The sequence below is a fragment of the Tetrao urogallus genome (assembly GCF_951394365.1).
Source record: "Tetrao urogallus genome assembly, chromosome: 4".
NCBI classification, from domain to species: Eukaryota; Metazoa; Chordata; class Aves; order Galliformes; family Phasianidae; genus Tetrao; species Tetrao urogallus.
In genome coordinates, this window is record NC_136817.1 from 42,238,325 (window position 1) to 42,265,620 (window position 27,296).

Sequence of the window (27,296 nt, forward strand, 5' to 3'; positions counted from 1 at the left end):
AGGTCTCAGGTCTGAAATGTTAAACATTTGACTGACAGCTCAGTCAGTAGGCTGTTTTGGCCGAAATGCTATGATATTTGCTCCTCAAGAAAATAAAGTTGCCATTCAAAAACTGGAAGAGTCCTGACATCTGAGAGACTGAATTATGTTGTACTGGTGAGGTGTAGCAGAAAAGCAATCATCAAATACTAGCCTTCTTAAAGAATACGATATGTTTTTACAAGCTAAGTCCTATAAAATATTTCAGCAATGAAATACAGAATATTCTATGTAGTGAAGTTCAGAATAATCACAGAAGTCAGAGACATGATAAAATATTTCAGAGGAGGAAATGCATATTTCATTCATCCACAATGACATTATCTTCACAGACTAGGAAAAATTCTTGCTAAAAAAAAGGATATATTTAAATATTTATATAGCCCATGTTTCAGACAAGGAAAAAATAACTCCTTCAGCAATAAAGATTTGTAAATGGCCAATTACCAGAATTTTTAATAGCTTTTTTTCTTACCTTACATATTTTAATATGTAGCATTCATCTTTGCATGGAAAGAAAGTTCTGAATACTTGTTTAGTGCAGGCAATAATTAGAAAGGGAATTAATCAAGGCCACTACTTTTTTTTTTCAAATAAGTAATTTAGAAGAATTATATACACTTTACTCTTCTGACAAAAAATACAAGCACAAAGACTTTGCATGTTTATTCCCAACTTACAGTGATTTTGAACCCACTGTTTCCACATGCTCCCCCTGCCAAACTACATGGTTTTTGGTGTCTGGCTGTGACTTGTTATCTTTGGGAAAAGTCAAAGGCTTCAAACTGCATCCTAATACTGACTGTCAAGGTGGGGCAGTTTTCCATCACAAGACAATTAAGAACAGCATTTTTTCAAAGGCTATCCTGTCTGACTCTTTTGAGATTTCAAAGTGAGACAGCAGTAGTGACATCTTTAAGATGCTCTCAGACAAATACCATTAAAAAATAAATAAATAAATAAAAAGCAAAAGTATGTTCAGCAGTTGCTTTGAATTTTTCTGTTAAGATTCTCTTATGTAGTCACTGCAAAGCACACACTGCATACATTCATTTTGTCCCTTACATAAAGAAAGCACACAAATGTCTACTGCTTCCATTTTTGTTTTTCAATTCTAGAAACCATACATCGCATCCTAAACAGATGCTATGTTACTGCATGAGCACAATTTTCATATAAATTGGTAAAAATTTTCTGGTGCTGAAATTATGTTGCTTGTAGAGAAATATTTTTATATCTTGCTCAGTTTTTTTTGTAAGATTGCTCAGGATTTCAAAAGTGAGAAATTTATGACACTCTGGTGAATGGTATGCATATAAATAGTATTAAACAGCAAAATTTTTTGAGATAAGAGTTGATTCAAAATTCAAATTTTTGAAAAGATGAGATAAATGGTATCTTGATAGTTCTGTATCTTAATAATAAATTTTACACATTCATAAATATGCACAGTGTAGACAGTATAACTCTGAGCTAACATGCATAAAAGTATAAAATAAACTCAAATAAATACTTTTTATAAGACCAGAGCAATCTTTCTTTCATTTTACAAGCTGTAAAGGCCAGAATGGATCAAGAAGCACAAGCTATAAAGATTTATTTTTGTATATTACATTTTAGTAGCAAAGTTACTGGTAGGAAATCTATACAGGTTTCATACGTGTAAGTGTGATTCTCAAAAAATTGCAGCAATAAGTAATAGTGATATCATTTTAATGTACTCTTCCCTGTTCTTTCCAGCTGCTCGTTGGAAAATGGATTTATCAACAAAGTGAAAGCAAGATAGAAAAGCTTATGTCCTTTTCGTGACTTTACATATACTAGAATGGCTACAGATATTTTGTTCAAAGCCATTTTGATTGTGTTCTCTCAAATGTCTGACAGTTAAATTTTACAGCTTTTTACCCATTAGAGCACACTACTTAGATAAAATACAGCAAAATTGCAATGTTTGGAATGATTTTTTATAACTCAAATGTTATTTTCAGAACTTCTGGTAATAAGAGATATTAAAATTATTTTCCCATTTTAGAAAATGCCTCCAAAGGTTTGGGCTTTGCTAAAAACTGTAAATAATCACTCAGATGTGCTTAAGTATAGCCACATCAAAGCCAAATCATGGTGAATAGCTAATGTCTGAACTTAGCAGCTAAAAATACAGAGTGGTATAAACTAAAAATAAATGCTTAAATGAATACCACATAAAAAGAAAAGGCTTCCATAATCAAAAGCAATTTAACTACGTACTACACAAAATTTGCTGAGGTTCTCTGAAACCTCAGCTCCTTTTTTGGATGGAATTTGTCCTTCATAAGCTCTGTGCCAATCTGAACACCTGGGCTGTTATTTTAGAGCTGTTATTTTAAACATGTCAGAGGGGTACAAAGAAAGCACTAAGGAGGTTATTCTATAGATGTTATAGCAAGCAGAACTTAACAAAAAGTTCTTGCTCTGGATACAAGCATGAAGAGAAACCTCCCAGCGTTCACAGCTGTTACATTTTCAGAGGCATCCAATGCTCAGGTGTCCTTAAAACACCTACCCTGTTTCACCCATATTTGCATTTCTTTAGTCCAGTCAATGGGATTCATCTGTGTTGCCCTTTAGAATATATTTATATCTCTGTTTCAGGAATATGGGATGCTTTGATCATAGAGATTTTGTATAATTGTATTTTTCCCCATGTAGGTACACTATTTTTACTGTTATGATATTTACCCTTTTCTGATGCCATGATTGAGACTTGGAAAGTACCTCAGAGATATTTGTGTTTTTTTCCACATCATCTAAGATTGGCACTGTTCCTTTGGTGTTTTACTGAGCATGATTTTCCAATCCATGTCCCTTTCCCATGAGTTCTTATGTTAATTCCCTCATTAATTAATTCCATTGCATATGAAGAAACTACAATTAGTTTCCAGTCTTTTTCCTGAGATTGAAGAGGCCATAAATGCTTCTTCCTTGATGGTTGCATCTCATTCCTGAATTTACCCTTTGCTTTCACTTGACAATTCCACCCATATCATCCAACAGTGAGAGTATCCCTCAATCTTTACATTTTCTGTACTGATACATTATAAGTAGTAAGAAATAATGTCATCGTTCATGTAATTTTAGCAGTTATTTGGCACAAACCTGCAGAGATTAATGAAGTTCATACAAAAATAGGAATGAATACAAATTTCTAGACAGATACATGATACTGTTGGATCAGGGCTACGTAATTCTTCATTTTTGAAAGAAATGGAGGGAAAAACAGTGTGACTGTTGAATGTCTTAAGACGTATGCAGTACATAGACACATTCACATGAAAGACTGGCTTTGCCTTGCAAAGCAATCAGTCTCTTGCAGGATAAAGCTGGTTTTCAAAATTCCAGCCAGGGAGCTAAGGAAACTCAGTCTAAATACAAATTCTCATCAGTTTGGGTTTTGTTTATATATATATATATATATATATATATATATAACACATTCATGTTAGCTAGTACTAGCAGATACAAAACACTCGTGTAACTGCTAGGCGATCTGAACTTTGATTGATTGCTCTAAGTGTTTTTGTTAGTAGTTTGAGCTTTTGGTTATTTTTTGAAAGGGAAGGGTATTTTTTTTTTGAGGCACTAGTCTGAGAAAGCTGCTAATCCCAAGATTAAAACAATAATCATCCAGAGATTTCTTTGCTAAGCTTACCTGTACATGCAACTGGGATTCAGAAACTCATAACGTACAGTTATTCGCCCCTTTCCATTACCAAGCTCTGTGTCAAGACATTATGTTATCCTCATCCTGGGTAAGTTAAGACTCATGCTTGTGGCATAAAGAAAATCTTGGAAATTAGCTGTAGAGAACTATCTATGTTTGGACTGCAGTCCAAAGTGACTGCAGTTTAGCAACAATTAGCTTGCAAACTATTGGTGACTTTGCTTCTTATCTTATCTTGAACAAAAAGGCAAAGCTCAGCAATTGCCTGTCATTGTCTACTAGTGCATAGAAGTATTAGTCTTCTAACAACATGGCTTCTCTCCCTCACCATACAATGCATTCATCAGACTAGGCAAAATTAGGAAACAGCTAGTGCCTACTCTTTCTGGTAGTGCAGCACTGCTATCTACATATTGGACTGTTTTAACCTCTTTGCTAAAACTGAGATTGACATAGAAGAGTATTTGTAAATATAAATAAATAGGATATTTCCTTGAATATCACTGTATCACTACATGAACATTTCCAAAGAATTCAGTTTTAAACAATGCTAGTTCTATATCTAACATACACCTGGTAATATATTCAACCACTGAAGCATTTGAAATACCGTATCCTTATCATTATCTACATACCTAATGCTTTCTAAGCATCTAAATGGAAAAATATATTAAGGTGTCAACCTTATCTGACTGAGTGTCATAGCTAATACCCATTATACATGCCTCTAAATATCAGTGCAATTTGTCCTACTGATAAAGTCTGATCTTATCCATCTGTATAGTAATTAGTTTATTTTGTTGCTATATTTAATCCAGCTGCTATTTTAGCTCCAAAATATTTTTTAAAAGTCAAAGATTTTTTTGCAAAATAGAAAGTTCTTCCAATATTTGTAGGACAAATTAGTGATGGTCAAGGTCTTTATCATAATAAGATTTGTTTTATTTATTCTTAATATTAAATAGAATTAATTGTCTCACTGAAGTAAAAATATTTTTGCTGTAAAAAAGATACAATGTAAACAAACATGCTCTGGAGGAGCTGCAGTTCAGATCTTTCATTGCATCTGAGAGACTGAGTGAAAATCTTCTAGAACAAAGACTTTTAAACGTAGGAGTTACCTTCTATGTAAGATTGAACCGTTTAAAGTAAATCTGAATTTGATGCTTTCAAATTCCGCGAAGTACTTATGAGCACAGAAGAATTGCATGTTTTTTAAATCCTTGAAACAGTAAGCAGAAAGTGGCTTTATTATCCCATGAACATGTGTTTTGAAGTAAAAAATAAAGATACTTTGAACAGCTCTTTTTTTAAAGTACACATCATTTTGTTGGTACTGTAGACTACTTTTCTCAGAATGCTAATTAATGTAGACATATCTTAGCTAGACACTGACTGCCTTTTCTGGGTATCTGTCCTGCCTTTCTAGAAGATGTGTTCTGAAAGCCTAACTATTCATTTTCTCTTCTTATGTAAGAAAATACATAAAATATTTATGTATTTTTAAATATATGTAATAGCTTTTTAAATATATGTAATTTCTTAACATTTAAACTTAAAAGCTGTAAAACTGAGGTTGTCAGAAAGGGCAAATTTCATGTATGAAAGGAACTGTATGAAAGGGAGACAGAATCAGTAGTTTCCTTACTGGGTAGTTACCGAATGGCCAGGTAGCAAGGTTAGGCAAGGAAATATTACAAAAATGAAAGAATTCTGCTTGTTACTTCTATTTTTTTTTTCCTGAAATCATATTAGAATATACAATTGATATATGAGTTGCATGACTTTTTTCCTTGTAGATTCATATTTAATTTTCTCATAACTGTGCTAGATACAGGAAGTCTTAATGCCAAACTAGAAAGCCTTACCACATCTGTTCTGGAAAACTTCCTTAAAAGACATTTATAAAGACATTTATATCTAAATAAATTCCAAGGCTGATTTTCATTTGTCAAACTTTTCTTTGGAGTAATTTCCATTCATTTTGCACTATTGAAGAGGTTCAAAACTCTATCTTGCCCTAACTTTACTCTTATTCAGATGAGTTTTTTCAACAATTCCTACAAAGGAGAGAAAGTAAAAAATTCCAATCTCAGTAAATTTTCTGCATGAGTTTACTTGAGTCTCCTTGCTCAGTAAACTAATCTGAATTAGCTTAAGGTATTTCTAGAAGCTTAGTTCTTCAAAATAAATGGAGGAAATTTATCTCTTAACATGTCTTACAGAAAGTGCGTATCAAGCGTTATATGCAGAGCGCTTGTGTGAAACCAGGTAGATTCTCAATACACAAATGCAGAGTACAGCACCTTTGCAAAATTCTTTAGCAGCGTGTGCTATGCATTCTAAAACAAAATAAACAAACAATATTCTATACATCATAAATTCTTGCAATTTACATTGACTACAATCACTATACTGCTTCCAAGTGTCAACATTTTTACAGCTCAATGATAGTCATTAGTAAGAATTATTCCTTATTCACCTTCCCACTTGTACATTTTTTAAAACATTTTTACATTAATATCACAGCAAATAAAGTAATGATGCTGCAGATGTACTCTCTTAATTGCATCCTGCATTGTGTTTATTATGTTTCACAAAACTTGCTTCAAATATAGTGACTTACCATTTTACATTCATGAATGAATAGATGATTACTTAAATAAAACTACCAGCAAATAAATTACCTGGGCCTTATTCTCAACAGTTTAACCAACACCAGCCTAAGAGCTTACTGGTACGTTATTCCAGTGGTTTCTATTGGAGAATTTTACACCATGGAAATCATTTGGGTTTTCTTTCGTACCATGTTATCTACATTTTAGATCTCTATCCTATCACTGATCTGCCTTGCACCACATCTCTGAATCTGTAAGGCAGCAGAATGAGCCAATAAATAACCAATTGCTCACTACAAAACTGGCAGATGTTTCTCAGAGTGGTTTTACATATTTTTGAGATATGATTATGAATTGTCTGGCATGTATTTTGAAAATCATCAGGGTTTTTTTGCATATTATTTTTATTGTGTCAAGTAATTGAAAGTAATTACTCAGTTATTAAAGCTGATTGCTTTTTCATAGTTAATGTTAAAAAGAAAATAACTTTTTATGTGACTGTCAAAGAGAAAATTCTTCTCAGTTTATACTTTCTGTTTCTTGCAATTATACTAATCTTTTAAGATGGCTGGGAAAATTTGAAACGTATTTTAAACAGATATAAATAAAACTTCCTTCCTACACCCAAATATCCATATTGAAAGCTATACTTTTTCTATTATTTTGTGGGCTTTTTTCCCTCTATCTGTTTCATGACAGCTTTGTCTAGTGGTCATAATTTTTTTAAAGAAATAAATGCTAAATTCCATATATATGGGAAACTTTAGATCACGGTCTGAACCAGTGACTGAGCATTTAGTGAAGAAGCATGTACAGCCAAAGGAGCATAGGTGCAAGCAATTCACCTGTGCAATTGAACCCTAACCTCATTTAAGGGCTGGCAGCCAGGAGGAATATATCTTTATCCGGAGATTTCATCCCTCAAAGAGTTTTCTAGTGAACTCCTATCTTCAGAGCTGTGTAACCTGTTCCTTCCTTATTACTGGATTGTAGCAAGTACATTTTTAAGTTAACCAAAAATTGGGCAAAGGCAACTATATATATGTATTTTATACAATACAGCACAGCGAACAGTAAAAAAAATAAATTAAAACCTATGTTTGAGTTACTAATAGAAATCACAGTATATAGTTTGGTGAACGCAGCAATTGGGCAACCAGAAGGTAAAATAAGATTATTTAAGACCCTAGAAAAGAAAAATGTCAGCCGGAAAATAGATGCATGAATTTCACAATGCATTTTTTGTTTGTTTGTTTTTTAGGTAGATAAATATTGCTAGTTCATAAATAAGAACTAGTGTTTTATTGATAATAACTGAAAATTGTAAAACTCACCTGTGTTTGAATTGGTCTCTAAACTGCTCTAATGGGTCTCAAGACCCCTACTTGTCTTTAGAAGCTGTTTGGTGGATTAAGAGGAATTTTGATCCAATTAAGAAATACTACTGGACTGCAGCTCTCAATACAAAATATATGGAGTTTAATTTAAAAGGGAGAGACATTTTGAAGAAGCCGATCTCTGTAGCAAATCCATTCAACTAGCAGCCTGGGAAAAGCTGAGATTAAATTCAAACACTAAAGAAGAGTTTTAGGAAGATTTAAGAGTGTAGCAGTTAAACTGAGCAGTGTGGCTGTTAATAAACTATACTCAGTATCTTTAATTTTGTGCTTTAATGGTCATTAAAATTAATAATATTTTAAAGCAACATATGCACTACTGTTGTGGTTTTTTTTTTTTTCAGGAAGTAAAATTCAATTCTAATTTACGAGAGTAAAGTAAGAAAATGCATAATGAAATTCAAATAGATACTTAGCTTTTGGAAGAAAATAAGAGTTGGAAACTCCCATAACTCAAGCATCACATCCTTAAGCATCACATCGAAACATCAATGTTACATTTTCCGTATTTTTTAGGACTATAATTGGAGTAGTCTTTACCCCATGAAAAGAATAGAAAAGACTTTCAGAAGGACCACTATGAACTTTGGTGTACTATTTAACTGCCAAATCATCAGACTGCCTATTATACCAGATCTTGAAGAAAAGTGTAATTTATCTATGATTGTAAATAAAGTCCTTCAGATTGGACAGCAAAGGCAAACAGATAAAAATGAAATTAGCAAGAGATACAAACAGCTTTGAAAAGTGAGAAGAGCAGTAGATGGAAATGTAATAGTTAAGTAAGAAAATAGCTCACTTTAACTGAAACAGCAGCAAGTATGTGTTACCCCAGTCACATCCCTTTATTAGGAATGGAATTACATAGATCTGTATGTATGTATGTATAAATACAAACACACATATGATTCATTACTAATGGCTTGATGCACACTTTCGCAAATTACGTATTAATGACCAACATTAATAATATACCCACATATTTTTATCATTATATGTTAGTAATGCACAACTGGTATTTAATTCATTAAACTGATCTATTAAAAGGTAAAATCTTAAATCTTAGTATATTTGTTCTCACTTAATTAAATATGAAGCTGTCATTTCAAATTCCGTAATTTTGTCTTCTTTCAGAGATCTCACATGGGCAGAATGCAAACCTAAACCTATAGTCAGCTGAATTGAGAACATCTGGTTTGTCCAGATTATTTTTGCAGTATTTATATTTGTAGATTTGCTATAGCAATTACTGGGAAAAGTATTTTTACTGAAGTCCCAGTTCCTCACTTCCCTCCTCAGGTAGACTGATGCACATTTTGCATACTTCATATTCCTTCATGAAATTATTTGAGGATATAGATGGATAGACTTATGGAGCATCTTTTCTCTCTGAAAATATCACAGGTGTCTTTTTAATGCAATATCACCATCAGGAAGTGTTTCATACATTTGAACTTATTTCTTTACAAAGATACAGTCAACTAAGGTTCAAATTCTTCTTTGATAATCAGTGCTCAAGGCCTGGAATTTGTTTGTGAGAACAAGTAGGAAAACGGATTTCTTCCAGACTTGTGCTTTTATTTCATTTTTACTGGTTAATTTTGAAAATATAGTTGTTGTTTTGTGAAAAAAAAAAAAAATTCCTTATTTTCACTTAGTAAATATTCATAGCTTCTTACAATATTGAAAAAGCCTCTCTTTTCAAAACAGGAAGATCTGCACCCAGTTACAATGATGGACACATCACTTGTCAGCCTGAACAAGTAGCCTCCTCAAATGCCATTAATGCACCATCTCAGTAAAGCTCAGTGAGTTCTTTAGAGAACACACAAAAGCATCTACTTCAGATCCAATCCTGGCTCTTTTTGCCAATACCTGCATATCTCTTGCACTCTCCAGTCCGATATCCAAACAAAAGATCTAAGAGACTGGGTGAGATATGCAACTTTTACATTAAGGCAAAGATTTTTATTTCTTCTCATGTAGCTGGTGATTTCAAAGAAACGGTAAACAGTGATTAAGCTTGTGACTAAAATCACAAAGCTGGAGATATATATATTGTCTGCCTGTTTTCATTTCACCTGGGACAAACTTATGTGTAATACAAATATTATGATTATATAATTGAGTCAAACTGGGATGTTATGGTGTTTGACAAGAGAGGTCAGTATATATGTTTTATGATTCTTCTTCAGTGCTATCTTCAATCTGAGATAAATAAAGTTTACTTGGACCAGTAAAACAATATCAAACTGCCAATTAAAATAGGTAATCTTTCAAAAGTGGTGAAGCACCAGCAAGAATGTGTCACAGAGCATTTGAGACAGATATTTTTCTGTTTCCTTTTTAATTGTTATTATTTCAACTATCATTGTGGATGTTTTGTTGTTAGTTTCTTTCCGGGATTTTGCTCATCCATGTTGGCATTCTGACAGTAATAGCTTCTTTGCTAGAATGCAATTTCTATTTAGTAATTTGCTCTTAAAGTTACTCAGTAATGAGTGATCATTTCCATGTCATCACAGAATTTCCTTTAACAAATTTTTTCATTAACTTAGCTGTTGACAAACAGCGATAAACTTTTACACTTAATTATTCTAGTGCTGGGCTTGCTCCCTTTTAAGAAGGAAAATGCAGGGATTTGTTCATAAATTTTAGTGGTATGTGTAACAAACACAGTGTATTAACAATGCATGAAGACCAAGCAGAGGATATAGAAGTTGCAGTAATCCATTAATGCTTCTGATAGCTTATACCAACTGCAACAAATTGAAATATTTCCCTATAAAATAACTCTGTATGCAATCAGCTTGTTAAAGCATGAAATTTTGATTATGCTTACTTGTGCATATGCTCATGTGACTAGCTACTGTGGTATAAACAGTCCTTCACGTTGTTTAACTCAGCATTTGACCTTCCAAAGAAATTGTGCACAGATGTTCTGTACAGTGGGTAGGGTAATATTTCCATTCTTTTGTTTAAAATTTACTGCTCACTTAATTATAGCATGCTAGTATTTTTTGTTAACTTTATGTGGTTATTTTGGGAATGAACAAAGAGAAGTCTGATTAGTTATTGTTATGTATTATTCTAAAGCATAACATTCACAGTAAGGAAAAAAGGGGAACTTTTTCACTAGAATTCTTTCTTTTATTGTAGTTGTTCTTATAGTTTTGTTTTGTTTGGAGTTTTGTTGGTTTTCTTTTTACTTTGCTTTTTTTCCTCTTCAAGTGCAGGTAGGAGGTGCTTATGAAAAAAAGCAACAGACTTCACAGAAGAAGAAAAAGCCAAACTTGACATCATTATCAAAAAAATCAGAAAAGATATTTCAAAAATAGAAATGGAAACAAATTGCCAGAACTGAATTATAATCAAGACAAAAAATATGGTGACTTATTTTAAGGAATTAAAAAATTTTGATTTTTAGTTGTGTGTGCATTTATTTCTCTCAAAAAAATCTAGCTCAAAATTATGCTCTTTGTTTCTAACAACATTGTTTTTACTGGAAATCATAGTTTGGCTGAGCAGCTCTTGTGTAAATGTCTGCCTTCTCCAATGGGTTTTCAAAGAATGAATGATGTAGTTCAAAATCTAGAGGATTTTGTGAGCTTAAGGTGAAAAAGCAGACAAGCAGATTACAGGACAGCTTCAGTATGGAAATGAGATATATTTGCTTTTGACTTTTTGCCAAAGAAGAAGTAAGTTAAAAAATGTTAAATTCTGTTCCTGTAGTTCTAAAGGACACTGTTCAACTAATACACTAAGGAACTACTTCTTTGTGGACTACTTTAAACAATATGAGATACAAGGAAATCAGGAAACATGACTCTACCACCAACCCCACTGAAGAGATATTGTGAGGCAGCTACACCTGTTTTTCATAGTTTTACTTTAGTCATAAACTGATGTTTTTGCTGAAAACATCAAACCATTTATTGTGATTTTTACTGCTGTCATTTTAAACTTTATATCCATTTCCCTTCTTCCCCTTTCTGCTCTCTAATAAGGATTTTGTGCAGTTTGGCAAGTAACTTATTTTTTCCATGTAGCTTCACGTTGCTCCCCAGCCAGCTGGTTGTCTTTCTGGACTTGTAATAATAATCATTTATGATTACAGCAACGTGAAGAAATTCTCTATGGAAATATCACTAAGCAAATCTTGCAGGTACAAAATGGACATCAATTAGCCTGTGTTTTAGATGCAGACTGTTTTACTACACATGCAGAAATGGCTCAGTTATGGACATTTACTTGGGACAGTGGATTCAAATATGGGCTACTGAAGAAAGAGTTTGGGAGAAATGTCAGCTATTATGAAGTGAATAAAAAACAGTATTGTAATTCTGAGCTTATGCTCATCAGTTAAGCTACCTTATTTGTCAACGTTTATAATACTATATTAGTACTGAACTAACTCTTCGCCCACTGGAGTTATGTTTGTACTAACATACATAGTTATGTTTGTACTAACTAAGGCAATATTAACACTTCATACTTAAAGAGCAATGCATACATTGAAATGAATGGATGTTTTACAACTGTGACAACGTGGCAACAATTTTATCTGAGTTGTCTTCTCCAAGGTCACACAAGAAACACATCCTTGAGCTAAAAACAGAACCCAGATGGCAGCTGAATGCAATCAGCAGAAACATTTCTGTAGACACTGCTCCTATCAGCACAGTGCTGGGTGAGCGCTTGGTATTCCACGCTCGCTTTTTTAACTCAACCCTTCTCTTCCCCACTGTGACCTCTTGACCTCTTCACAGTACTGATCAAGTGATCTGTGTTCCCAAAACCTGTTAGAGTCTCTTGCATTTTGTCAGATAATGAATGTGCTGAACAGAGCTGTGCATCTAGCCCAGCTGAGGATGAAGTGGGTTTAATGTCCATGACAAAGCTCTGATGAATCTGAGCATGTTTGCTGATTGCCGAGAGTGTTCACCGCCTATATATCACCATCAGACCACAGATCACTCTAATTTGAAAATAAAATATTAAATATAAAGCATGAGTATCATTCATATGGAATCATGAAATAGTATTTGTGACAAAGTGCAAGGAAATTGCAATTCCTATTAGAGTTAATATCACTTCCATGGCTAAAAATTCAGGCACTAATTGTCCTAAAACTAAACTACTCTCCTGTTCTCAGTACCATTCTAATAACATCCAAATGAAGGGATTTAAAGAGCAGCCAGAGCAGCGTCAGTGACATGTTATTGTTGGTTATCCCAGGGAGTGCAGTATCAACAACTGGGCAGCAGCGCAAGTGTATGGACAAATTCCAAAACCATTTGTAGAGAAAACTAGGGCTTTCTCACTTGTACAGTGCATATTGAACTGTAAGGTTGCCAAAATAGCTTGTTATGGGAGCCCTGTGCTACCAGAAGATAAAAACACTGAACTAATTTTTTGCATTAGGCCTTCAGGCCCTGCAGCATTTTATATGCAAATGTGCTCAGGCTCACATGTGTATTAAGTCAAATCAATGAAATTATCACTATAGAATGAATTGAAAAGATAGACCGTTCCTTCTAATTTGAAAAGGATTTGCAATTCAGCATTTCCACAGAATGCTAATTGAAATGCACTTAACACTGCTGAAAAGCAGTGATAAATTTATGGAATGCAGTTATTTTTAGCTGTCAGAATATGTAAAATCATAAGCTGTAGATAAATAATTAACCAGCTATTATGACTGAAAACGCATGGAGTAATTTTAAGTATGACTCCAGCAGTTTGACTACCTGAAATATGAGAATACTAAAATAAGGATACACCAGTTGAAATGTGGCTGTTGAACAAAGTATGTAAACATACACATACTTGGATAGTCATGCTTAGAATTAACTTCGCTTTACAGGTATCTTGCAAAAAATTTATCAAGGTTTATCAAGGAGCTGGAGGAATTAGACCAAGCTCTTGTTAACGATTTAGCACAATTTCAGCCACTGCATTCCCTCAATTTGCTATTTTAATGGATGTTTTGTACTTTAAAAAAAAAAAAAAAAAAAAAAAAAAAAAAAAGGGGGGGAAATAGGAGGAGGAAAATAAAGAAATAAGCTTAAAATGCAGTGAACAATTTACCTTATGACAAGGCAATGCAAATGGGTTAATTTTTCTATTCACTCATGAGAGAGGCTAAAATTCAAAGTGTTGTTGATGTTGTCATTAGTTAAGTAAATCTTACAAAGTCCAGACCTTTTTTCAGTGATCCCTTCTGCCCTTTCCATTTCCTCCTTATCTTCAATTCTTTCTTTCGCATTTGTCATATCTTCTACTTACCTATATTGCCTAGATAGATATTTTCTGACTGCATAAGATTCTATAAGCACTGAAGTTTCACGCAGTGCTGAAAAGGAGAAAAAAAAGTTTGCAGAAAGGACTAAATATTTCTTCGCATAGTTTTCTACTTTCATTTTTTTTAAACCAAGTATTTCTAATACTTTTTTTTGTATATTTACTACTACTCTTTTAATATTTTTTATTAACAAATCTTTGAGATCAAAGATTTTCAGTTGCCTAGATTAGCAGAATCATATCCATTATTCACTGACAGTATTTATCTGAAAATGTTGAAAAGCTTAATGTCTTATTAGTAAGATCTTCCAATTCCACAGAAAATTTATTTTTAGTTTTGTGTTGTGCTTTTTGTTTCTTTTTTTTTTTTTTCCGATATTTGCTCATAGCAATATTTAAAGGGAAAGTAAAAGGAGGAAAAGATAGAATGCAACTCATTGCACCACTTGCTGTATTTCTCCTTTACTACCCGACAGCAGAAAAGTAAACAGGAAAATGGTATGTGATAAGGTTTTTCACTATAATGTCTGATGTGCTAGGAGGTATCAAATACTTCAAAGAAATAATTTCAGCAGAGAGGAGGAAGCTTTTGGGAGCTTTGGGAAAGCCTGAAGCAAATATTTGAAAGTGATTTTAAATTTAGGTGGAGACATTATATTTTTTTTATCTTTCTTCTCCTACACATAATTTGCATAACAGGTGCACTTGCTATGTAAATTAAACAATTCCATGTTATGAATTTTCATAACATTTCTGTGCTGATTTCTCCTGCCTGTGTTATTTGAAATCTCTAGATGGAAGGTATTTGGATGTTCTCTATACTGAATAACACGAAGACCATATGGCCAACATTAACCTTTAGGATGATCTGTCATTACATACAAAAATGTGAAGTACTTTGGTTGGACATTTGAGAATAGAGTCTGAGAAGGTGACACTCTGTTTTTTGATCTTTTTAATCTGAAGTGTGTGGGACAATTGATGTTAAGAAAATCAAAGGAAAAGATCTCAAAACTTTTTCAGGTTAGAAGGCTGAGTTGAAAGAATAGTATATGAAAAAGAGAGGAACCAGTACTTAAATGTAAGCATACCACAACAAAGGACAATCCAGGAGATCTAGTCTTGAACATCTTTTTTTTTTTTTTTTTTTTTTCCGACTTAATACAGAAATTCTTTTAGGGGTCATATGAACATGAGGCTTGGAAAGACAGCCTTGATCCTGTCACATTTACTACAACTGAAAATTCTCCCATGCTTTGTGGAAAGCTTAAGATATTTAGCTGAAAGGCCACTGAAGTACCAAAGGCTATAAAACGAGAGTACAACAGAAAAGGCTAAAAATGGTTGCAATACTAGTGTTGTTTCAAACAGGTGACTAAAACTCGTCCCAGCTAAAATATTATATTTTAATGTAAATTTTTGTTTTGGTTTTGTTGCTTTTTCAGGTATCTATTTTAGAGATATTCACTAACAAACTTAAGAACAAAGGATGAAAACATGGCTGTGAAATCTAGAAGTTTCTAGAAATGAGTTTAGTGTGACTAAAATTCATAGAACACTGAAAGTGTATAACTTCTCCATGTGTTAGAAATGCCAGTCTCACCATGTGAATTTATTTTGTATTCCAACCTGAAGAAAAACAGTATGACTTTAAAGATTGCTCAAGGACATCAGTAAGACACAGTTATACTCTTTAGTCGTAGTTTTCCTTGAAAGAAAGTGAATAGTCAAAAGAAGAGGGAAGATTAAAACAGTAAGTTTTACTTTTCCATTAATTTCATGAAAGTAGTCTTCATGTTTAAGGTTAGCTATATATAATTACAGTCCTCTTGAGATTTTCAGGACTATTTTCCTGGCCAGTGATTATACAAACTTGGAGGCAGACTTCCAGTTTCCATTGAAAAACACTCCTGAGCCATGGATAGATAGCCATGAGTTCTAGTATAATGTTACTTTTCACTGTTTTTTGTTTTTTTTTTGTGTGTGTTTGTTTGTTTGTTTTTATAACTGTATTCACACCAATGAAGTTATCATCAATGTTCAATCTTAACACTTTTCTTTAAAGCATTTTTACTGATACTACTGGACTGACTTGTTGCCACCTGATGTAGAATATTTTTTTTTATTATAATTTACACTAATGAGTTAAAAAAATACCTAGAATGCATAAAGTCCTAAATGTTTGGCATATCATGAACATTAAATAATAGATTCCCATAGAGTAACCTATAGAGTAGATACAATGCTTTTCTCCAAGAATTTCAAAATGTTCAGAAAATTTTAATTAATAAACATTAATCCAAAAATCTAGAACCAAGCACAAGGACATATATCTGGAACAAGGAATACTGACTATAGCTATCATATACTAGAACAGAGTTTCAGAAAATTAGGATAAACAATAGGAGGAATATCAATGAGAAATTAGATAGTTACTCTGCTTCTACAGAGCGCAACGAGAACATTGTTATGAAAATATTATTACAGGTGTAGGTGTCACATTTCACAAAAGATATTTGTGTGTTCTATTACCTAGAGAGCTCAGAAGGCTATAACAAAGCACTTAGAAGGAATTAAAAATAACTTCTTGACACATTTACAGCTTTTTACTTAAGCAAATCAGTTCATAAAGCAACACTTCAAGTGGGGAATGGCAAGAGATCTACTCAATAAAACAGTGATTTTTAAAGTTAAAAATATAATAAAACAGGAATTACTTTTGTTGTACTCTACATACTCTACATTCAGTAAGTACTAAGCTACTTTCTCTTGAATTTCGAGTGTGAGCATGAGGTGAGCTTCCTAAAGCTTTGAAGAATTAATTTATGTTTGTTAGCCCTGGAAAAAGGGTGGGTAAATGTTTCATTTCTTTTTTCTCCTATTCTTTTCCATCTTCCTCAGAAACCTGGATAGTCACAGAGAAATAGAGTGAGAAGAACAAACTTTGATATAAAATATATACTCATCTTAAATTGTTCTTAGAGACTAATATCAAGATTAACACATCCACATGTTCAGAAAACTTTTTTTCTTCCTTACACTAGTAGTGTCTTCTTGAAGTTGGAGCTTATCATAAGAATCATCAGAATAAGACCTGCTCAGTTTATTGCAAAAATTAATTTCCTGAGACTCCAGGGAGCTTAGGAATTAGTGGGAGGTGGTTTGTCTACCTACAGCTTTTGCGGGGACTTAATGCACTCTTATTTCACAGTTCAGAAGACTTGATGATTTGGCATCTTTTGGCCTTAAACACTTAGAAATTAATCACATTTTTGTTGTATATACAAAAACATTTTGAGCAAGACTAGATATAGCAAAACTAAATCAGTTCCAATCTTGTGGTACTTGATGACATAATTAATTTTCAAATAGTTAAAAGGGCAGTTTAAAGAAAGAATGACATTATAAAAAGAAGCCAACACGGATTTCCAGCAAGTTGAAATGTCTCTAGAGGGATAAAAGTGACATTTATTTAACTGCATGTTCACTCACTTCAACTTGAATGCTAATATGAGAAAAAGATGCAATATTAAGATTCTTACAGTGGAAGCACAGTGATTATGTTTTTTTTATAATCTCTTCTGAGATTAATAATAGTAATATCAGAAATTTTGCAATTCATTCAGAAGGAAAATGTGTGACTTTGAAGATCTAGACAAAGATTGGAATGTTTGCACACTACAAGGGTGAAATGAAACAAAATTGAAGCAGTAGGTAGCTATTCTGTTAGTACTCATGGAAAAAATTGTCTCAAGATGCTTCCGAGAGTAATGTAACAGTTTGGAATTGTATCTGAGCTGTTTATATGATACTTACCATGACCGTAGTAGAGTTTAAGGAAGATGGAAGTTTAATATAAATTTTCTCATCTCCTGTGGAAAACGTTGGAGCAGTATGGCACAGCTTGTCACTTAATCTCACTTATTCCAGTGTTTAGAGAACAAAATGGGTTACACATATTCACACTACATGATTCAAATTGCACTGAATATAAATGATTGAATGGAATTTGATTTTTATGTCAAAACTGATTGCAGAAATGTAATCATAAAGTTATGTGCAACTACTACAACTGTCCGTTTCAAAGCTCTGTTTACCAGCTGTGTAGAAAAAAGAGCAGTAATAGAAGGAATTTTGAAACAGTGCTCACTTATTTTTTTATTGTACATTTGCCCCTAATACTTTTAGCTGTAATTCAAAATCACCTCTAATTCAAAACTCATACCTTTTGTTTTGCACTCCATCAGGTAAGCTGATGGAATCAAAGATGAACACCTAATACAAGAAATACCAGAGTGAAGCATAGTTGACACTACTTGTTTCACCTTGTGGGTAGCATCTTCTAGTCTTGTGACTTCGCTGACTTTGACTCTTCTGGTTATAGGAAAAATATTATTTTTTCACTAAATCAAAAACAGCTTTCTCATCCCACTGAATCTGACCTGTTAAAGATTTTTTGTTGTTTTCACAAAAAGTCAAAATATTCTGAGGATTTTTAAGCTATGATTAAAAGTACCTAGAAAATATACATGTAGGATAGTGAGGAAAAAAAGAAGCATTATCACAATTGAACTATTCTGCTCTTTAGTTTTCTTATAATATAATATCATCCAAAACTGGACAAAAAGAAGAAAATATTTGCATCTATTTTTCTCAGTGGAATATTTATATATTGTTTTGTGTTCTTCCCAGTGTTATTACTCAGGAAAAATCAGAAATATTTTTTGCCCTCTTGATTACAGTGTCTTCCTCTGTTTTTCCTTACTTTGATATTTCCCTTTGATTTACAGATACTCATTGGGCGGCTGTATATTAACTCAAGTGGAAAAAACAAGAGAGACATGAGTGCCATTAGGGAGACCTCAGTGAAAAGCTATGCTTAAAATGCAGCGGTAGTCAAAGCAAACAGAATGATAGCATGAATAAAGAATGGTTTCATGATAATAATGAAAGAATTACCATGCCACTTTATAAATAGATTGTAAACCTTCACCCACAGCATTGCTGTCAGCCTGGTCCTAGTGAAATCATTGCAAACAAATCTCATTCCAATGGGGAAAGATTTCATTCAAAGAGTATGAAACACTAAACAGCAGTGTAAGCCAGGAGAGTTTTTCCTCCCAGCTATGACAGTAGTGCATTCATATTGTGGTAGAATGTACCCTGAGAATGCAATAGATTTGTGGAAGTTAAAAGAAAATATGTAAATTTGTGATTGGTGCATTTTCTACAAAATTATGCTGTCTCTTTGCAAAACTTAACATTCAATACAATCATGTGAAATAATTTTTTATAATTATTTTTTCACAATTGGACATAAGGAGCAGTAGTGCCCTGATGAAATCAGGTTAGTGATAGTGTGTGTTCCTACAGAAAGGCTTTCCTCTGTTTGATTTACATGTCAAATCTTATGTAAAATTATATTACTTTATTTCAAATCTACTAATTTTAACATAGACTATGAATTGTTTCATATCCAAATCCAGAGGAAAGGCTTATGACCCACTGGAATCTATGTGATTTTTCTTTACTATTTGAGGTTAAACTGGGGAAATTTAGACAAAAATCACTGATCTGCAATCCCTACTGCACTATGATAAACATTTTGAAGCATATGTTATGGAACAGATGCAATAAACTAGCTTAAATAAATTTTACTGGCATCCAGTATAGTATAATCATCTGAAACTGTCACATTAATGGTTCCAGCTTATCCTGCAAAAGCAAAATATGATAAAAATAGTCAGAAGCAAGTGCTTACTGGAACAGAAATTCAGTGTATAGAAATGATTATTCAAATGCTATTCTGACAGAACATATCAGTTGCTGTTAGTGTTAAAATAGATAATAAAATACCAAAGCTTAACTAAAAAATGATTCTATAATTCCTTAAAAATAATGCCTGTTCCTTACAAGCTTCAGTATTCTGTGTAATCGGTACCAGCATAGAATGACTTCCATTATCATTTAGAAACCAAGATCTCCAAATATCCCAATATTTATACATACAAACATCTAAGCCATAGAGTGCTTACTGAAACCAGTAGATATGCAAGTGATTTTTGTCATACTTATAAATTGTATTTCTGAGGAATTGTGTCCTTTTTATGCACTGTTCCGCTTGGATTAAACATGAAACAAATTTGGTGTTACTTTTAACAAAGTTAATTTAAAGTAAATCAACACCACTGTGAAGAGAAATCCAAAGAAAAAATGCAGTCCTGGCCTATGTTTTTTCATTGCCTCCAGATTTGTTACTAATCTGTAGCTTCTGAACAGATTGAGTAATATTATAATTTACTATGTAGTGTGACAATAAGTGAAAAAAATAATTTGCTGCTCATCACACACCTCTAATTTAAAAAAGCTAAAGTGAAAGAGAAAAAAAAACTTATTGGTCGTGTTACTAATTGTTTATGTGTCTCATTAAGAGCTCAGCATTTCATTCACTACAATTGTATGATTCACCGCTCTTCTCTTCAACTACCACCCACTGCTTTGACCTTCCTTAACTTTAGCTGTTGCAAGATATGGTTGTATAAGTTAAGAAGTAAATCACTTCATACCTGCAGTGTGTGTTATCATCACACATGCTTTCTGTGTATTTCTATTTCTTCCCCTCTTCTCAGTGCTAAAGAAAATGCATGGGTAAAATTCCTCCCCACTTTTTTCTGTATAACTGATTAATAGCTGGGAGTCTTTGAAAAACACAAAAGTGCTGAAATGGCTCATTTTGATGTAAAATTATTTGTGGTAATTTCATCTTATGAAATTCCTAATTAAGCAAAATAAAACTAAGCTAAAATAAAAATATAAATGTTAAAAATGTTTGTTTGATAATATTTATCTTGCCATTAACTTGTAAGAATCTTACAGATATATAAAAAGAACAGAAGAGAAATTGGAATCAAGTCGTCAGGACATTACACCATTTGCAACACTAAATGGCAAGGATTTCTTGCATCCATACTCAGCCACTTGGATAGTAACTTCAAATAACAATAGTTATAAAGATTACATTATCGCATTACCCACTTCTACCTGTTTAAACATTATGAGGGAAAAGTAATACCTGCCACTATTTACCAAGTCGAAAATGAAAGGGCAGAATGTTCCTATTTCCTGTGGAACTAACTGACCCTTTTTCTCCAAGAGAACAGTTTGCTGCTAATAGCAAAAATAAACAACAGATGGCCTGGAGGGAATTTTTTTCTTTTAATGGGTTCTTTCCTAACAAAAATCTGTAGCTTAAAGTAGGTCATTGTTAGCTGGGGAAGGAGAACTACAATAGTTCTTAACATTCTAGATTAATTGGTGAGAAAGATCTACTAGCCTGCCAGGGTTGCTTGGTTGTCTGGGGAAAAAAAAATTTTTTGGAAAAATATTGGAGTTTAGGGTCTTTGTTTTATGAAATGTTACTCTTTTGGTTCTGCATGCTTTACTTTCCATTAAGTAGAACACAAATAAAAATTTTCTCTGTGTTGTTTTTTTTCTTTTTTTTTTGTCTTTTTTTTTTTTTTTTTAAATTATTATCTGAGATTGAGAGTAGAAATGTAGCAATCATCTAATATCAAAATATAGGAAATCAGTGCAATCTGTTGTCATAACAGTTTTCCATCTCTTGTCTAGATAATTTCATATATTTCATGATTATATTTTGGGTTTTGCATTTTTGATAGAAGATTTTATTTTCTTTTAAGAGATAAAAGTAAGACATTAATATATTTTCAGCAAAGTTGAGATTCATAAATTGATAACTGTGATGAAATATTGTGAACATAACTTGTACTGTATTGTACAACATTCAAGATATCTTCAAATTCTTTTGTGTGTGTATGTGCTTATGAAATGGGAAGCAATTAAAAATATACAGAATGTTTTCCATGTCTATTTCTATATTTCAAACCTACTAAAAGGTTTCTGATGCAGAGAATAAAAAATTAAATAAACACTTCATGAAATTGAATAAAAACTTAATTCCTGAAGTTTTCCAAAAGTTCATTTTTTGTGTCACTAAGAGATGTAGAGCTTCTGACTAGTCAGAAAACATGGCTTTTGAGTGTTTAAATTCTGTACATGTGCTTATGTTACCACTGAGCACTAAAGCTGACATTTCTCTTTGATTCAGAAGGTCCAAAGCTCAGAAAGAAAAGAAATCTAAACAGAGTAATAATATACTTGGAAAGAGAGAACTCATGCTTTCTTTCTATTGTGAACTCTTCAAGTAAATCTCAACATAACAATTAAAGGATTCAACAGAGAACACTCAACCAGTGAACTGGAACTATGTGAGAGATTGCTTTAGGTACAGAACCCCTTTACTCAGGAAAAAGTGCACGAAAAAAAAAGAAAAAAAAGAAAGAAAAAGGAAGATCCAAAGCAGTCTGATTTATGTTATGCACACTCTTCCAGCTTATGGATAGAATTGTACTGCTGTGGGCAGAAAATGAGATGGAACTTCAAAATCAGAAGGGACACACTGAAAGACGAAGAAAAACAAAATGTATGAATACAAATCTTACAAGACTGTCCAGCCAAAGGAAATTATATCCAGGAGAAAAAATTTAATTTTATGCCACTTCCTGGCAACAGAGATAATTGAAAGCACTAAGGAAGGCTTAAACCTTAAAACAGAGCAGGAGAAAAAAGCAAGGAGGTACAGGCTAAGGGTCTAAAGGACCCTTAGACCTCAATGAGAGTGGAAACACCATGAAAATGGGACAGCATCGGAGAATGCATGCTTTAAAAATAAATCAATAAATAAACATAGTCTTGGTAACAACATACAGACACCAGCACCAAAATATTGCTCTGCTTATTCATTTTATTATGGAGCTACGCATTTGGATGCTTTCACTCTGTTTGCATGACAATCATGGAGAGAGTGTTAGAAGGCTTCACGGATTACAAAGTTGGAAAGGAGAGCTCTACTTTAAAAAAAATTGATTTTTCATTGAAAACATGTTTAATTCTTTACCCATAGTGTTAATAGGATAGCATAAGCAGAGGTGAGAGGACAAGTGCATATTAATTCTACTTCTTATGTCTATGTGTGACATACTGAAGAAAAATGCATACTATCATGTGTAGTTGAAACATGCTTGATGCACACTCTTCCAGCTACTACACTAATAATCGTAAAACCAAAAACAAGTGAGAACAAAAAAAGGGAGAAGATATAATATTAATTAATTAATTAATTAATCAAACATGATAATATATGATATATACAATAATAAGACAGCAAAGTGCAAGGTTTTGCACTTGGACCAGAGGAATTCCAGGCATCCATACAGACTGGAAGGAGCGGTCCTTGAGAGCAATCCTGCAGAAAAGAAGCTGGGGGTCTTGATAGATGAACAGCTTAACATAAGCCAGCAGTGTGCCCTTGCAGCTCTGAAAGCAAATGGTACCTGGGCTCCATCAGAAGAGGGGTGGCCAGCAGGGGCAGGGACATGATTGTCCCCCTCTACTCTGCTCTTGTGAGGACCCATCTGGAGTACTGTGTACAGGTATGGAGCCCCCAGTATATGAAAGACAGGGAGCTGTTGGAGAGGGTCCAGAGGAGAGCCACAAAGATGATCAGGGGACTGGAGCACCTCCCCTATGAGGACAGGCTGAGGGAGCTGGACTTGTTCAGTCTGGAGAAAAGAAGGCTGCTAGGTAACCTAATTGCAGCCTATCAGTACCTAAAGGGAGCCTATAAACAGCAAGGTAATTAACTCTTTGAAAGGATAGATAACAGCAGGACAAGGAGAAATGTTTTTAAGTTGAGGGGGGGAAGATTTAGGTTGGATGTCAGGGGGAAGTTCTTTACAGAGAGAGTGGTGAGGTGCTGGAACAGGCTGCCCAGAGAGCTTGTGGATGCCCCATCCCTAGAGGTGTTCAAAGCCAGATTGGATGGGGCCCTGGGCAGCCTGGTCTAGTTTTAAATGGGGAGGTTGGTGGCCTTGCATGTGGCAGGGGGGTTGGAGATTCATGATTGTTGTGGTCCCTTTCAACCCTGGCTATTCTGTATGATTCTGTGTGATATATCTGTTAAATATATCTTACTGTTCTTATAATACTTTAAAAGATTCAGAAATTTCCCTGATTCAAAACTGGTAGTGTTTAGCAACTCTGGTAAAATGAATCTGATGACAATCCCTTTTTCAATTGTTCTGAGTATGCCTAAATGCAAGTATACAGAGACATTTCCTTGTACTCCTTGAAAATAAGAAAAATGATGTTTCAAATGATTACAGGTGCTATACACTGAAGCAAAATATATCCAGGAATATTCATATGAAGAATGTTGATTAAAATTTATGAGTCATGATATAAAATTTCTGGGAGGAATCACATAAGTGAAATTTTGATGTAAATATGTACAAACTTACATGAAAGAGATCAAAAAGTGGCAAAGTATGTGGACTCTGTTATGTATCAAGATGATTAATGTGGAAAGAAAAAAACTTCAGTTAATTGAGTAATAAGTGATAGTGAACTTATTTGCAGAAAGAATTTTTTCCTCTTTGATATTCCTCATCTTGTACCTATGGAATTGCCCTGGCAGGAAAGTGTAAGAATCTATTTTTTGGAAAAAAAATTATATATATACCAGAGCAGGTGAATGAGAATTCCCTTTAATGAGTGCTTTCAACCAATACTCTTTTAAGTCAATAGGCCATGGGATAGAGTATGCTATCACTATGATTCAGATGTATCAACAAGAAAGTTTTCTTTTTGTTTTAATTTTATTAAGAAGAGACGTTAAGAACTAAGTAAATAATAATCATAAACAACAGAATTTCACTCGGTCTAGAAGCAGGCATACAAACAGCACAGTTTAAAATCTGTGAAGAAAAAAGAAAAAAGAAAAAAGAAAAAAGAAGGAAAAAAAAGGAAAGGAATATTTATCTGAGAAAAGATATGTGATTAGGTGATTCAGAGGCTTGTGGGATGTGTATATGTTTAGTTAATTATCCTTATCTGCCCGCATATGAGATCTGTGTCTTAATAGAATGGAAGGAAAATGTTGAAACTATTTTATCTTCTTAACATGTAACAATTATTCTGAATCAAGAAGTTTTGACTTGTATTTGCTACTTTCCTTGTGTAATTCAAAACGAGATTCAAAATTCTAGATGCATTTCAGAATAGTGATTATATCTGTGTTATGCATAATTCATGTTATACCCCAATCAACCTGATGAAATGTCTTCTATTGATAACCAATTCCACCACTAAATGAGCAGCCTCTGTATGAAATAATCGTTCAAACATTCTCTTATGGCAGTAATATTGCCTCTCTTAGGTATGGCAGTAGTATTGGCCCTCTTAGGTATTTGTACTGAATATAAAAACAGAACTAAGTTTCTAAAACTTACATTCTGAAAGATATTTGGAATGTTAGTTTTGAAATTGTTGCTCAGAAATGAAATTGAGTATCTGGATATTTTTGAACTACTGAGCCCAAGAATCCTGGAAAAGGTAATTAATGGAAACAAAATTTCACTGATATGAACACCTGGGTTGCTCTGAAAATACATAGGTTGTGTTATTTGAAAATGCATCAAGATAGAATTTCAGATTCTTGAGAAGAAATCCAGGAAAGAAACATTCATCTTTCCATGTACTCATTTCTGTGGATGAAAATCGTACAGAGACTAAAAGCTATGCAGATGTTTGGAAAATGTAGACCTCTAGTGGCATTTGGCAGTGGACAAGCAGTGTAGAAAAAATTTATGTTGATATGTACTTTTGATTACACAACTTGTGGGTAAATAACTTCAATAAAAAGTAACATTCCTCACTGAGAACTGCTTCCAATGGAATCTATACAGTGACACAAGAAAATTTCATGTGAGAAGTGTTACCGAACAGTGAATGCATTTACATTTAATTAGTACTTATTTTAGGTTCTAGAGCTCTTTAAGCAACATAGTTCTGGATCTGAATAAGTCAGTCTTATTATAAGCTACTTCTTAACTTCTTTTGCAGTCCAAAGACATGCTTGGAGAATTATATAAACTCCATATAGTCTTGATAAAGCAGATTTTACAAACTTAATGAATTGCAGTTTGCTGTTGCTACTGTTCCATAAAATTTACCCCGAATCTTGGTCTCTAAGAAGTATAGTATGCTCAAATCTGATTTCAAATATTTAATAGGAGCATTTTTACGGCCTTCAGCTTATAATTATTTTAAGAATTTTCATCGCATTCAGTTGCTCTCTAGTAAAACTAAATTAGATTTTTAACATTTATTGCTTTTCCTCTGTTAGTTAAAGTGACCTGAAAAGTACATATAAAACATTAAATGGATACTAGAGGCATTCTAACAAATTATCTTATTTCCTCTGTTTTTTTTCCCAGCTCTTCAAACTTTCTGGGTTACTGGGATTTGCTTTTGAGTATTTTTGGGTATCTTTTGAGACTATAACTTGCAGACAAGATAGAAAAATCTTGAGAATACATAGGAAAGACAGAAGATCTCACCATTTTGCTTTGTCTGTTAGTTAGCTACTTATGATAAAACACCCACAGATTTAGTCTGTGGCTCAAGGAAATCCTCCTAGAGTTCCTCTGTTACTACCCACTCAAAGTCTCATATGTCTAGATCTACACATTCCAGGCACTGTATGTGCCAGATACTATGCAAAAAATTGTGAAATGCTAAACAAAAAGAGAGAAAAAATGCCTACAAACTAAAATAAATGGAAGTTGGCATTGAGCTTCACTAAAAAGTAAATGGGAAAAGGGAAAGAAGAAAGGGTGAATAGTGATAGGATAAGGGGGAATGGTTTTAAACTGAGACAGGAGGTTTAGGCTAGATATTAGGAAAAAATTTTTCACACAGAGGGTGGTGACACACTGGAACAGGTTGCCCAAGGAGGCTGTGAATGTTCCATCCCTGAAGGCCAGGCTGGATGTAACTCTGGGAAGACTGGTCTAGTGGCTGGCAATCCTGCATGTAGCAGGGGGGTTGAAAATAGATGATCATTGTGGTTCTTTTCAACTCAGGCCATTCTATGATTCTATGATTCTAAGAACTTTACAGCCAGACTTGAACTTTTACAAGAAAAAGGAGAGAGAACGGTATGTAGTCCTTTCGATTAATATGACTATCATCCGTGTAAAACTCATAGCCAATGGCAGAGATAGATCCACTATTTAACCCTAAAAATATCAAGGACAAAGTGCTCAACTTTGAACAGCTTAAGGGCACCATGAACAACAATGATGGACTTGCTAGCAT